Source organism: Pteropus vampyrus, unplaced genomic scaffold (assembly GCF_000151845.1).
Source record: "Pteropus vampyrus isolate Shadow unplaced genomic scaffold, Pvam_2.0 Scaffold462, whole genome shotgun sequence".
NCBI lineage: Eukaryota > Metazoa > Chordata > Mammalia > Chiroptera > Pteropodidae > Pteropus > Pteropus vampyrus.
The window spans coordinates 1,174,402-1,189,501 of NW_011889243.1; the positions used below are offsets into that span (position 1 = coordinate 1,174,402).

The following is a 15,100-nucleotide window of genomic DNA, read 5'->3' on the forward strand; positions in this document are numbered from 1 at the left end:
CATCCATAGGTGGGATCTCCCTCCTCTGAACATGTACTTGACTCTTATGGCAGTCAACCTACACTGACGTGTAGTAAAATCATCAGATGTATATTTGCCCTTCCTTTTAACTTCTCGAGAACAAACATTCTTCCTGTGTCAGCCCAGAGCTCTTTAAGGTGGTCAATAAATGGGTGTTGACTCAATCCACCTTTAGAATCTGAGTCCTAATCTTTTCTCTCAAAGCTGCTTTCAAAAGCATACTGCTGGTTTCTCAAATAAATAAATAAACAAACAAACAGTATTGCCATATGATCTAGCAATATCATTTCTGAGTATACCTCCAAAAGAATTCAAAGCAGGTACTTGAAGAGATATTTATACACCCGCGTTCATAGCAGCATGATTCACAATAGCCAAGAGGTGGAAACCCAAATGTCCATCAACATATGAACAGATAAACAAAATTGGTTTGCACATACAATGGAATAATATTTATCATTAAAAAGGTAATTCTGACACATGCTACAACATGGATAAAACTTGAGAACATTATTCTAAGTGAAATAAACACACAACTGACATCCTGTATGATTCCACTTCTATGATGTACTTAGTAACATTTAGAGACAGAAAGTAGAATAGTGGCTGGCAGGGACTGGGGGGAGATTTATATTATTAATATGTCTACAGTCTCTGTTTGGGAAGATGAAAAAGTTCTGGAGATGGATGGTGGTGACAGTTGCACAACAATTTGAATGTACTTAATGCCACTGAATGGAATACTTAAAAATGGTTAAGATGGTGAATTTTGTTTTATACATCTATTTTAACCAAAATTAAGAAAAAACATACTGTTCCTTCTCTGTTTATTATCCTGAGACCAGAGGTAGCTGAAATGAAGAGTTAAGAGCATGAACTCTGGAACCAGAATGCCTGGATTCAGATCCTGGCTTGGCCACTTACCATATATTTAACTTGTCTGTGCCACTCACTTTTAAAACATGGATTTCACAGTATCCACTACACAGGCTGTCATGAGGATTAAATGGGTTAATAAATGTATGGTGCCTAACTCAGTGTCTAGGACATAGTAAGGGCTCAATAAATGCTGAGTTCTGATTGTTCAAGGAGATAGAGGATGTACTTTGAAAAAACATGTAACTATAATTTTTTAAAAGAACTACAGAAAGTAAAGCTTAACAAACTCTTGGTTGGTGGTGTTAACCAGAAGAACGAGAAAGCCTTTTAAAGCACTGCACTAGATTACTGAACTCCATGAACATAATCTTTTAATTCCAACTAAAATTCACAGGCATAAAATCTGCCTTGCACAACTCTCCAATATCTTGTCTGTTTGCACTAAAGATGTGAATAGGACTATGCTTTGCCAGGAATCTTATCAAATCACTACACATCTCCTTCCTTAAAAAAAAGAATCTTATCCTTTAGGTGAAACCTTAATTACAAAATGCCAATCTATCCAGGGTCTTTAATTTTGACAAAACTACATAATCTGTAATACTGATATCTGGAGAGACAAGCATTTATGAAACTTTCCTTAGATTATAACTAGGTTCTTATGTGAATTCTTAAAGTCTCTGTGGGACTTGTGACCCTGCTACACCAATAGGCAATAAATTCTTTAAGGGCAAGAATCAGGTATTCCATTTCCCAGCACACTCGTGCTGTAAATGGTGGTGACAACCACATGTGGACCAAACTTTCCTCAATGGTAAATCCTCCACTGTCTTCACTATCTTTGCCAGTTTATAGCATTGGGAAAAACACCCAGGTTTTCAGTATCCAGCCCAATTCTATTACAGCCACCATTAAACTAAAAAGATACTGTTGCCACTCCTACTTCCTTAGCTGAGGTGAGACTTACTCTCTTCAGACATGTCCAGCACAGGGCACCAAGCTCTCAGTCTCAACCAAGCAAAGCACAAACCTAGAATTTAACTTCAGACAATTAGCCAAAGGACTTGCTTGGATGTTAGTGAATAAAAAAACTGATAATTCAATGTTTATTTTCTCTTGAAAACATTTTATTTTTCATAATAGACTATCGAAGCAGAGCAAAGACCTCAATCAAAATGGTTGTCCTAAGGCAATTCTCCAATACAGGTTGCAAGGCAACACTAGATGTCACATACACAAGGCCACACTAGTTCTCAACTTCACTCCACTTCCTGTAATAAAACGAGGTAAGACTAGTATACTTTAGAGAATATAAAGTGGTCTAGACGTTCTAACAATTTCATAAGACCAGAAGACTTTTCAAGAACACCTATAGTTACCTAAATTGCAACTTATTTCTTTGTGAAATTAGGCTTCTATAGCAGACCCACCTGTACAATGAAGGCATTAAAAAATGCAAGGATGAAATCAGGATATTCAGGGTTTTTTGTTAATCACCATCTTTTATAATCAAATTTTAATAGTAAAATGTAAATCCAAAACTTCCTTTTCTAAAGCTGAGCCCTGTGAAGAGCAGGAATTCCCAAAGCCTTTCACAGTTAACTGGGTTTGAAGTCCTAAGGCACCGAAACAGTGGCCAAGTCTAACTAACTACCCACCACCCCATTGGCTCAAAGAAAGCCCCGCCCCGTACAGCGACGGTAACTGAACCTCAAGGAACTCCAGGAAAGGTCCTCGGCCACATTTCCAGTCTCTGATAACTCTCTATCCCTCCCCCCACCATCACAGCTGCGGAAGCATGGTCATATAGCGAGCAGCATTCGACCGCACACTTCAACGCAAGGACCTTGAGCACATCGCCCCAATAATTACAACGAGGAGTGGCGGTTACCATGCTCGCACTCTCCAAGCTGCACAGTGCCATCCCCACTGCAAGGACCAAGGAGACAAAAGCTCCGACACCAGGCCCTCGTGCCCCAAGCAAAAGGCACGGCCGAGCCACAACAGTGTGTCCTGACACCTCCACAGCTCGGGTCGACTGGGGCCCCTCCCACTCTCCGAGACATAGGGCGGGGCAGACCTAGGCGCCGCGACTCCCAGCCAGACCGACAGCGGGCTTTCCCGAGCCCCGCCTCACTTGCCAAGGAGGCGGAAACCGGGGGGAGGGGGAGAGCGGCTAGGAGGCGTGGCATCGCCGCTCGGTATGGCCCCTCCGGCCAACCGGATCCCGAGAAGGCGGAGGAAGACAGACTTCACTCCCCCTCCCTGCTTCGTCCCGAAGCCACACGCGGGAGACCCCCTGCCCGTCCCCCAACCCAGTAAGCCTAGGCGCAGCAGTCAAACCGAGGCCCCACCCACCCCAGGAGGATGGGAGGGGGTCGGCCGCAGACAGCATTCAGCACAGGGCCGGCCCCGCCCCTTTCTCCACAATCGCACGCGCGCGCCGACCCCGCCCCTGAGCGGCGGCGCGAGAGTCCGCCCCCTCCGCGCGCACCGGGACTACGCTCTCCTCCCCCTCCCGCACGGAGCTACCCTGCTCCGCCCCCCACCCCCCTCACACATCCACACACCTCCCGCCCGGCGGCTCTACGGGAAGCCGAGGAGGTCAGCCCCCCCCCTAAAAATACACACCCTCGGGTCCCGTGTTACCCGCCAACAGGCTCCCCGCTCTGACTCCGGCCCAGCGTGCTCTCACCGCAAAGCTGCTTCGGCCGCTCCTTACTGCGTGTCCCTCTCGGCGTGAGCCTTGGGCTCAGCAGGGAGGCCCCGAGAACAGTACGGAGCATAGGCCCGCCGAAGCGGACTGGCAGCCTCCTCTCCGCTAACGAAGCAGTCACAGGCCCAGGTGCCCAGACTGGGAAAGAGGGAGGGAGGGAGGGAAACTCCAAGGGGGGAAGGGGAGGGGGGGAAGATGGAGAAACCGTCTCCGCCGCCTCTACCGCCGCGGCCGCTTCTCTGTTACCCGGGAAATCCCGCCCACTCCGCCGGCCCGCCCCGCAGAGGAAAGACTCGACTTCGCTCCGCCACAGGCTGCATTATCCGCCTGTCAAAGGTTTAGCCAATCGTTCTGCCGTGCCTGCTGACTGCCCGCCCCTTCCCCATCTGCTGGGAGGGGAGGGGGAGCCGCTCACCTTCTCCACGCCCCTATTGGCGGGGAGCGTCCCTAACTCAACCCCGCCTATTGGAGATGAATTGCTGAATCCCACCCCCAAGCCGCAACACTATTGGAGGGAACAGGGAAGCTATTCACGTCTCATTGGAGGACTCCACATATCCCGCCCTGTGCCGTCTCAGCCACAGGCCCAACAAGTCAGCTCCCGCCCTCGCCGGTCATCGCATTGGAAGGCTACCCCTAGCTCGCCCGCTGCCCTAGGAAGGTAAGTAACCGATGTGGGGTAAAATGTCGGTAAGTAAGACAGAAGCCTCCTACCACACTGCCGGGCCATGCCCCGCCCCCAACCATCGGATTGGATACCTCGTGCCCGGTAGAAGCCTCCATTGGCCAGGATGCCCGTCTAGGAAGGGGCTGACTCCGCCCTGCGCGAGGAGGCTGAACCTTAGCAGTCCTTTTGTGGAATGTTTACACTAGAGACAGCGCAGAGAGTTCCAGGGCCCGAGACAGGAGGAGCCGTGGAGCTCAGCAACCGAGATCCAATCCCTAGTATTTGAAGGGGAGAGGCAGGAGCATTACCACCCTGGAATGCCCCCTTAAAGAAAAAGAGAACCTCATCCTTCCAATGCCGTTCTCTCTTTACAATTTACATTTCCACACTCTGCCTCCTGGTAAACACAAATATCCGGAGCAGCCACAACTCTCTACAGTAAGTAGAGAACAGAATTAAGGATTGTAACCAGAGCCGAGAAATAGCCCCAGGGGATGCCAACCCGCTGCTAAGGTGGCTACACACTTCTAACACTGACACTCCCTAAACCTGAATAAGCAGTCTTAAAAGGGCGGAGATAACGAAAATAAAGGCAGGGGCCTAACAGCCACCGCCCTGGCAAGCCTCCGGAAGGCGGAGCATGAAGCGTAAGGAAGTCGGCGATCGCCAAGGTAGATCTCGTGGCATCCTCAGACTCAAAGAACTGAGGAAAGAGTCCAGACAGGCATAATTAAACCACCCCACACTTAAAGTTTAAAAATTCCAGATTCGGGGACAAAAGATAGTAAGAACGGCTATTAACCTCTTCGTTGGCAAATGAGTATTAATGGCAGTCCCTAGGCCTTCTGTAAATTATTGTGCCTCGAACACAAAGTGCTTGCAGTACATAGGTTTTTATTCATCAATAAGGCGGAGAAATAACGCTGTCTTGCTTTGGAGGGCGCTCAAGGAGCGCAAGGAGAGGGCGGGACTAGAGTTTCCCGCTCTCCAGCAAGAAAGCCCAGTCCACAAGTGGCAGGCACCAGGGGAACGCGGTCCTGTTTTGTCCTCCCTACGCAATCCAGCGGAGACGGCAAGAAGCGAGAGCTTGCAACAGGTGGGCCGGACTCCAAGGATGGCTTCGAGCCGCAAGGACAAGGCAGCCGTGAACGCCATGAGCGGCCGACAAATGGGAACAGCCTCGCCGGAAGCCAAGCCCTGTCCCAGGACGGAGCTCTAAAAATAAGTAACACCGATGAAAGCGAACCCCAGGCCAAACCCCTAGTAGGTTTCGAAAAAGCGGCACTTCTGCAGAGCTGACCGAGGGCTGCCTTTAACTCTGGGTCGTCCCCACTCCTTGGACTGGGTGCGACAACTGCGCTCCCACCTGACATCAAGAACCACTTCGAACCCAAGCAGGATTTGGCCACCCCACGACTTCTCTGTCAACAGCGTATGAGCTGCCCTAGATTCTGTCTAAGGCATCCAGGCCAATTCTAGGTTGTTTAGTTTTAGATAAACCCTACAACTAAGGACAGCGGCTGCTTTGCGCTGGGAAGAACACACACGTCCGCAGCGTTCTCGAGCGTAAGCTCAAGGCTATCTTTGGAAGTCAGGGGGCGCAAGAATAGCCAAGCCGTAGGGTCAAACCTTTCTTTAGTACTTGGCCCGAAAAGAGATCCCACCGCCTACAAAACCCCCGAGCTAAGCCCTCCAAATCCATTCCACACCCTCAACCCCTAACTTATTCGCAAAGGCTACCAGATCTCGAGCCTTGAAGGAATCATTGTATTATCGGCTCTCTCCGCCCCGCCTTGCCAAGGGCTCCAAGCCCGGGACTTCCGCGCGGGAGGGCAGTTTGAGGAGCAAGGCGGGCCTCACACATGTGCGGAGCGCGCACACAACCCAAGGGAGGGGGCGGAGAACATAGGTGGACTTGCCCCTCCAAGCTCGCAGCGCCGGAGGCGGGACTATCCGTCCCACCAATCAGGAGTCGGGGCGGGACCTTGCGCCTCACGTAAGCCGCAGGAATCTTCCCTCCGCCCTTCACGGAAAAAAATCCTAGCAACTTAAACTCCAGCCCGGCCTCCGATAGGCGGAGCTCGGGCGAATGTCAGCCAATCGATAACCGAGAAGGAAAAAAGGTAGTCTCATCCAGCCAGTGGAAGACAAGAGAAGGCGGGCCCTTGGAGGAGCCGGAGGTGGGTGGAAGATAGAGGAAAAGGCCCCGCCCCCTAGCTGTCCTCGGCGCCAGTTGCACAAGCCATCGTCGGAGTAGATAGTAAACATGATAGGTCATGGAGTGGAGGCTAGAGTGGCCATGCGCTCTATGGGCCCAGGCCCCTGCGACTTCTCTACCGGCGGCGCTCTGCCCGACCGCAGCGGTTCGCGCCGGCGCCCCGCCTACCAGCCCGCGGCCGCCATCCCGGCTGACAGGCGCGCCCCCCACGCCCCTCCCCGCCCGCTGATGCATTTCCTTTTCCCGAGTCCGAGCGTGGAGACTGTTTTCCCAGTTTCCGACCTTCACTGCCCCTTTCAGGCCATCCCCTCGTGGGCGCGCTCACACGCCCGGCTCCCGCCCCCTCCACCGCCTTGGAGTGGGCGGGGAAGGAGGCAGCTCCTTGTTTGCCGGATCAGCTCTAGCACAGGTCAAATCTGCCGAGTTTCTGGAGGTTTTCCACACCCCCGGGTCGAGTTCATCGCGGGCTCGCGGCCTGGCTGGTTCCGGCGCCGATTACCGGCTCCACCGCCATGGCCAGGAGTTCCGAGCACCTAGATCGACACGGGGGGCTCTTTCCGGTGGCCCCTCCGCCCCTGGCCTCCCCTTCTGCCAGGCCTGCGTTGCTCCCGCCCCCAGAGTCCATAACAACCGCCCGCCGCGCCTCTCTGGAGCGCGCCCATCACCCCCTCCGACAAGTTTGCGGACATAAACGAAACGCTCGGGGTGGCTGCGGTTCTCGCCCCGCGTGGTTAGCGGAGAAAGCTGCTGGCCCCGCTCGCTCGCGAACTCTAGTATCTACCCACTCCGGCACCGACGGCTCAGGCCGCCGAGCCCGCGCGCCCCAGCCTGGCCCGGTTCCTGTCGGTGTGCGGATCTCCCCGTTTTTTTCTTTACAATCATTTTTAAGGCATTCCGGGAGCGGGGGGGAATCTTCTCCTGCCCGCCCCTTACCCAGTCCACCACCGCCACCTACCAGTGAAATAAACTAGGCAGCACGGCCGGCATACTGGTGACCCCGGGCCGGGCCGAACCCCTCCCCACAGATCCCGCCCGGCTGGGAAACACACTGGCGAGCAGGCGGCGCCAGGAGCTCTCCTTCCTGGCCTGCCCCTCGCCTCCTTCGGACTCCGAGCCTCCCCTAGCTCCGTCCCGGAGCTTACGGCGCCCGCACCGTGACGGACCGGCCAAAGCTATGGGCCAGCGAACTAGCCCCCCAAATGCCGGAGATTAGGGAGACCAAATTAAAAGCAGCTGTTTAACATACCTTGCGAGCCAGGCGAGGAGTCCTGAATGGGGGGGAACGCCCCCCGCCCTCCATTGGCTCCCAGGCGCTCGCGTCAGTCATCCTCGGTCCGCCTCCTCCCTTCGCCCCACCTCTTCCCTTCATTGAACGCCCCCTCCTCCAAAAATTAATAGAGATAAACTCGCTGAGCGTGGGAGGGACATCTGTGGCAGAGTCCCCTATCTCTCCGGCACCGCTGCCTGGAGTTTAAGGCCCTTAGACTGGAGGGAGACCACCTGGAACTTGATCCATTGGGTGGACGGGGAGGAGGAGCTAGTGGGGCTACCCCCTCCGCCCCCCACACTACGTTTAGAAGTGGGCAGAGGGAGGCTATAGGGACACCCTAGCGACTGGCTGGAATGTCTCGGCTTCTCTGGCTGTGTTACCTAATCGTGTATGGCTTATTCTATTAGGCGCCTGCCTTAAAAATGAAAGCACTGTGTAAGCAGGAAGATCTGCGTTCAGGGCAACAGGCACTTGTCTGAGCACCTACCACGGGTGAGGCAGACACATTCATACCGCCCCGGCTACTGGGTACGATTACAGAGACTGAATGAGATGCTCGCTCTGTACCGTCCAAGAGCTCTGAACCGAGCCAAGGAGATGCTACAGAGAGCTAAGGTAAGGCAGAAAGGTATGTATATATAAATAGGTATCCATAGGACCTCAGAGCAGGGAGATTATAGCTGAAGAAAACTGGGAAAGTCTTCACGAAGAGGTGGCACTCAAGTTGGGTCTTAATAATTTCATCGCGCAGAAATGGAGGAGCAAGTCATTTTCAACAAAGGGCACAAAAGAGTAAATGCAAAACATTGTTAAGGACCTTCAAGTGTGGCTGTAGTCATGAAAGTCAGGATTGGAAAGATGGAACCAAGTGGCAAAAGACTTTAACACCTGGTTAAAATTCTTCGACTTGCATTGTAGAATGTGCAAGCAGCATGGTCATGGGACCACAGGCCCAGAACTATGGTTTAAGATGCTCAACATCCCAGTAGCTGGATGTATTCTAAGGGCAGGTTGAGCAAGTGTGCCTACAAGCAGCAAGGTGAAGCACAAAGGCTGTTGTAATACTAGGTTTGGAGACTGCAGAGGTACATCTTTTTGGGAGAGGTACGGGTCAGAGGAGCCGAGAGGTTTCTTTTTCTCTCCCAGCCACCCAATTCAGAAAGCCTTCAGCAGCTGTCAAGTCAAAGCTCTAACTCAGATTCCTCTTTGAATCATTTGCAATGTTTGTCATAACTTTCAACCAAAAGGAGTTTATGGGAGACAGAGGCTACCCCACACCTCTGTGCTCAACAGAGCTGAGCCTGAGGCCAGGGCATACAATGAGTGAGTAAGAAAGACTTGTTGATTGAGGTCTCCAGGAAAGGAAGTTAGTTTGGATGAGATGGTGGGGCACAGAATGTGAAGGGCCTTAAGAATCCTGTGGTCAGAATGGGGGCCTACTACCAGTTAGGCTGTCCCAGTAATTCAGGTGAGATGTAATAAGGACTTGATCAAGGCAGTGGCAATGGAAAGCAAGAATAAAGAAGTAGAGATGTGTTTGAGGCTCAAGGGTACTGGGTGACTGATTCAGTGGAAGTAAGAGGGGAAAGGAATCAGTAGCCTGGTATGTGAAGAGGGAGAAGAGCTTGAGGCTAGTGGTTAGGTAGTCTGGGTTCTAGATTTAGCATGGCCAGTAACTGGTGGTACATCCTTAGGCAAGTCCCTTCCTCCCTTTGGGCCTATTCCTCCTTGTGAAATGGGGTTGGAAAATGGAAAGAAAGACAGGCTCTAAGGACCCTTCTTCCCTCACTTAGAGTTTATGGAGCTGGAGGGTCAGGCGGGGAGGGAAGCTTGACACTAAGAGGGCAGGTGGGAAAAAATATTGATTTTGAAAGGGCAGTGGGTCATATAGGTGCAATGGGGACTAGAATTTTGGTGGTAGCTTGATGGATGGAATCTTGAGGGATAGGATGTGGATAAAGAAAAGCCAGGAGATAAGGACTGTGTATTCAGTGGGAAGCCGAGCACCTGATAGGGCCATGGAGGTTGAGGTTCATTCTCAGACTGGAGGCTCCTTAGGGTGAGGACCAAGTTTTACTATATCAGAACAAAGATCCCCTGATATCTGGGGCCCCATCTCAGATTCCTGCTCTATTTCCCAAGAAGCTGTGGCCTAGATGTGTGAATGTGAGATGAGGCAGAGTGGGAGAGCAAAAGGAACATTAGTAAGAAGTTGAGTTCCATGGTTCCCGCTTAGTCTCTTATCTGTGGATCAGCCTCCTGTCCTGTACAAGAGTTAAGTAACAGCAATCCTTGCTCTGTTATGAAGATCAAATCTAATGATATTTAATACACTTAGGTTCTCAGCTTCTGTGGAGGCCAAAGGCCCAAGCATTTGACTGTAAGCCTATGGTATACTGTGAATGAAGTTACTTATGGAGTATTTACAACTAGAATAGTTAATCTCACTCAAGAGAACCACTTTGCTGACACTCTACCTTCCTAAGTGCACCACCCTGGTGAAAATCCCCTCCTGAACACCCTTAGATTGAACTCCTCTAGGACAACCACTGTAATTCACCTGAGCCCCCAAGTGCCCATAGCCCCTTGGAAGAGGTCCAGCAATTGTATCTGACTCAGTAGTACATTGATGCCTACATAGCACAGTGAGTACCAGACTCTCTAGGAAAGTATTTGATTTGGCAACATTGGCCTCCAGCTGCTCTAAAGATTGCATCCACCCCACCTCTTCCCTACCCTATCAGTGAAGACAAACCAGTGAATGAATTTAGGTGAGGGCCTTCTTCGGAGAAGTCACACTGAGAAGCCAGGTTGATTCCCAGTAGGCCTCTTGTTTGAGTGAGAGATTACTATCCGGTTTGTAGTTGAGCAAACTGAGGCTCGGAGTAGTAGAGTGACTTGCCCAAGTCAAGTAGCCAAGGAAATCTGTCTGGGCCCAAAGCCTGCACTTTATCCAATTCCCAATGTGCTGCCTCTATACACACTAGGGCCTATGATCCAGGTTGGGGCTTCTGGAGAAAAACAGCCTCCCTTCTTTCTCCACCCTCTTTACTTCCCTATCCCTATCTCCAAGAGGAGTCTGTCCCCAGATCATTCTAAAAGATTCCTGGCCCATCCAAAAATATAATCCTCAAAGAAGCAAGATTTGTCTTCCAAGCACACATACACACATGTGTTTTCAGCTCACGTATACTCAGTAGTGTCATACCTTCAGACACCCTGTCTCACAGGCACTCACACGCCCTCCCTCATTTACAGAAAGAACCCACTCACAGTTCTTTAGGGTACTTATGGTAGGTGGTGACTAAGACATTGAAGGCCTGCACTTCAGTGACTGTCAAAAATATGTCAGTGCCATTGCCCTGACAGAACTTCTTCCAGCCAGACCATTCTCGGTTTCCAGGCAAGGGGCATCTGAGGCTTGATCCCCACCCTCAACCAAAATCACCCTATAGGTTCAAGGAGAAAACCCCAAGCTATCGGTCAGAATCCCAGTTTAGCTGGATGTCTTTGGCAAGTCATTTATTTATCTCTTTTTACTTTCTTATCTGTAAACTAAGAATAGGAATACCTACTACAGTGGGCTGTAAGATTAAAAATAAAATATGCTTAGCATTTAGTCAAGAGTTCTCAGACCTTTTTCTCCTTAATCCTGTTGCCACACCCTCTTCACCCGCCTGGCCATTCGAATGCAAAGTCACTTTCTGGTGCTGCAGTCCGAGATAAGAAGCCAGGACAGGCCCAAAGGACCCAACAACCCCACTGTGTGAAGAAACTCCATTTCTCAAGCAACCAGCTGGCTTAGGGTGTACATATTCCATACTTCTGGTTTCTGGGTGGCTTTGGAGGCTTGGAATCTTTTAGTGGATTTTAAGACTGCTACGCACTGCCTTGAAGTGTCTTCCCCTTACTGACCATTAATTTACCCTCTGGGTCACTTCTAGCCCAAATCTAGAAAACAGAAAAAACAATATGTTCCCCAGTTTACTGGACTTTATTTTCAAAGTGTTTCCTTTTGTCTATCAGTTGCTTCTTGATTTTTTAAAGCAGCGGGTTCCATTGTTCAAATGAAATCTTTGAATCAGAGGCCTAAGTAAGAGAGAAAGGTGGGCCTTGCTTTGGTAAAGTGGGGACAGCCCAAGCATTGTTGTCTCCTCCCTGTCAGCCCATGAAGACCACTAGTGAACTTACATTTCCAAATCCTGTTTGTTCATTCCAGCCACTCCCTATCTCTTACCAGTCTGTGAGAACATAGCCTGGCCTTGTTGGTTTCCTTTATTATTCAAAATCTTTCACAGGCTTTTCTTCCTCCATCCTCTCCTGAATGTTGGTGGCTCCCAAGGGTCTCTTCTCTTATTGTCTTCTTCAATCTTCTGTTCTCATCCACTTCCAAGGATCCTAGCTTCTATCTAAACTAAGCCCCCAACTGACATCTCTGGCCCAGAATATACCTTGAACATTAGACTCCGTATGTTCACTGGCTGCTGGCCACATAATAGGTATCCATTAAAGGTCAAGTAAGTAAAACAGAGACCCCACAGATGAACTGGCTGACCTAGGCTCAGCCATGCATCTGGCCAGTCATGAAGTTTGGACAACTACATTAACTTAGAGAAGTAGCCAGGTTTTGATGTGGGATGAGGGAGAGAAGGAAGTCAATCTGGAGTAGGGGAGGAGCACTGTACCTTTTTTGACTATTTGTTGTCTACATCTGTCTTGCTTTCCTACTTTCATCTTCATCTCATCCTAACTAACAGGAGCATATTACCTTAAATTGTTGAAAAACTCAGTGTCCATCCAACACTCCTAGCTAAGATTCTGGTGTAATTAGTCTACCTCGGTCCTTGCCAGAAAAAATATGGGTATTTAAGACTGCAGCATGCAGACTTAGCTTAAACGGAAGGATTTTACAAAAGCTATGGTGACAGATGGAGAGAGGTTAAACATTGCAACAGGTTTTTGAGTGCTAGATTTCTATTTGTGAAGATCCAGTCTTCTCTATGGTTAAGACTAGTGTAGTTGAAGACACTTAATACTCACAACTGTTGTGATAACTATAGGGCAGATACCTCCCAAGAGAAAATCTGTTTCTCAAGCTGGTGGGAGCCTTACTTCCTGACATTGGTAAGCTAACAGTGGTCTGTGGGTAGTGACCAACACCTGTGACAAATCTTAAGACCTTGGCTGGGAGCTCTGGGTCCTTAGTCAGTTCATTCCATGTTTCTGAGTCACTGAGGCTTTAAAACATAAAAGCCTTAAAGGCCTATGGGTTTGTTGGTTGATTATAAGGAAGACTTGGCCTGCTTTCCAAGTTGGGGGACAAGTAGGAAGGGAATACAGGAAAGTGACAGCAGCTTGAAAGCGACTTTGAAAACAAGCTAAAACTGGAGATTCCAAGTGGGAGCTGACCCAACTGGAGAAGAGCTTTACGGTTCCTCTGCAGGCACACTGTCCAACAAAGGACTAGAGGCTTAAGAGTTGGAGGGCCTATAGTACAATCATCTAATGCAGCCCTTTATTTCACAAAAGGAAGTTAGAACTTAGCTTGGGTTGAGTGGTGAGACCTCAAAATTACTGAAGAGTTCAGTCACTCTAGGAAGGCTTTTCTACCTGGTCCATCTCCCTCCAGGTCTGATTTGTGAATTTCCCTATGTGTAACTGGTTGTCTCTAGAGAAGGAAAGCCTTTATAGGCAAGAGTCCCATCTTCCTCAAGCTATGATGCTAAAATAGTCCAGTGTCCCAAGAACCAGTCCCGTTCTGTCATTTACCTGCAAATGGTGACATGGAGATTGACAATGGTGGGCCTCCAAGGTTGAGGATGCTGGGGAACCCTTCACCTCAAGAGTCCTATCCTAGCTGACAGGGATGGGCAGGATGAGTGGACCAATGCTAGAGGGAGTAAAGCAGGTAAAAAAACAGCAGTCAAATTAAAAGTACAAGCCTGAGTTAGCCCACAATGCTCTCTCTCCCCTGAATACTTTTTCTCCATCTTATGTTCTCAGTGGTACACTCCAGCATTTGACTGGGTTCTCTTGCTTTGTTTACCAAATATCCTGTGTGAAAGCCTTGACTTCCTGAACAGATTAGGGGCTTCTTCTGTCTTCCCCTTTCTTTATCTCCTTTAACACCTAGCACAGGTAGGCTCACACTGAGTATTATCTTGCCAATGGTAAAAGCTATAAGTAAACTATAGCAGGGGTGGGGGAGGTGAGGGGAGAGCTATTGATCCTTTTCTCTTAGATTTGGAAGATATCAATTTGCTAACCTTCCTGAATCAGGAACATGGACAAACACAATGCTTCTGAAAGCTAGCTCACTCTGTCACTCACTTAACCACTTACTGGGTAGGATCCTGGAATTTGCATCTTTATGGAGCTCTTATAAGTGATAACCTCAATCAGATGTGCCATGAGGAACTCATGCTTGTAACGTCTGAATTTACAGAGCAATGGGTTACAGCCTCTTCAAGTAAATGACAGTTCAAGTCTACCTTTTCCAGATCTTTTACTATTAATCCTGTTTCCTGTGTATTTCTCCAACCCCCTAACATCTCTGACTTTCCAGATTTCAAGTATCTCTGTTCACTTCTTATGCTTGCTTGCCCCCAAGATAATAGAGGCTCATCCAGAGAAAGGACTGGTTTAATCTTTTGCTGTACACTTCAGCGCTTGATTAAGTTAAGAAACTCAAGAAAAATTTGTTAGCAGATCAGGAGATGAATCCTTAGAGGGAGTCTAGTGTAGTAGTTCACATTAACAGCAGGAACTTTGGAGTCAGATGGTTTGGGTTCTTGGCAGTGGCAAATTAATTTTCCTGTGCTTCAGTTTTTTTGTTCTGTCAATACTTACCTCAAAAGGTTGTTCTGAAAGTGAATGAAATACCTAGAAAGCACTTTAAACAGTACCTGGAACAGAGTAAGCACTCAGTAAATGTTAGCTGCTATCACTTTTAAGAACACCCCAATATCTGTACCAACTCCAAGCCAGAACAGTCCCCCAACTAGGCAGGCTGTCACTGGTAAATAGGGAGCAGCTACATCGCCATGGGGAGTGGTCCTACATGGACAAAGCTTCTGGTTCCATTCTGAGATGCAAATGACTCAAGATCTTCCCACAAAGCCCAATGTACCCATAGGTATGGAGTTTCCCTGGGAGAATCACCACTTTGGTACTCTGCAGACCTGAAGATCCTACACTCTAGGAGGTCCTATCTGGGAGAATCAGTCACCAACTCTGTCACCCTTCTAGTCTACTACATGCATCATGGGCTTAAGATCAATTACTTGGAATTTTAAGAACTGTTTATACTCAGAGAGAGCTACAAAAAAA

The 15,100-nt window shown here is 49.3% G+C and overlaps 1 protein-coding gene across 3 annotated transcripts in view; it reads right to left on the reverse strand.

Annotated features, from left to right (window-relative positions):
- The window catches only part of SIN3A (SIN3 transcription regulator family member A), a 56,332-nt gene extending 48,562 nt beyond the window's left edge, over positions 1-7,770 (reverse strand). Inside the window, exon 1 of one of the 3 annotated variants that reach the window (XM_011382116.2) lies at positions 7,748-7,770. The gene's annotated coding sequence lies outside the window, so the exon portion shown is untranslated. Of the gene's footprint in view, positions 1-3,531; positions 3,863-7,747 lie in introns of those variants that run through there. The other 2 variants (XM_011382115.2, XM_023524402.1) reach the window with 2 other exon arrangements.
- Between the last annotated feature and the right edge of the window lie 7,330 nt (positions 7,771-15,100).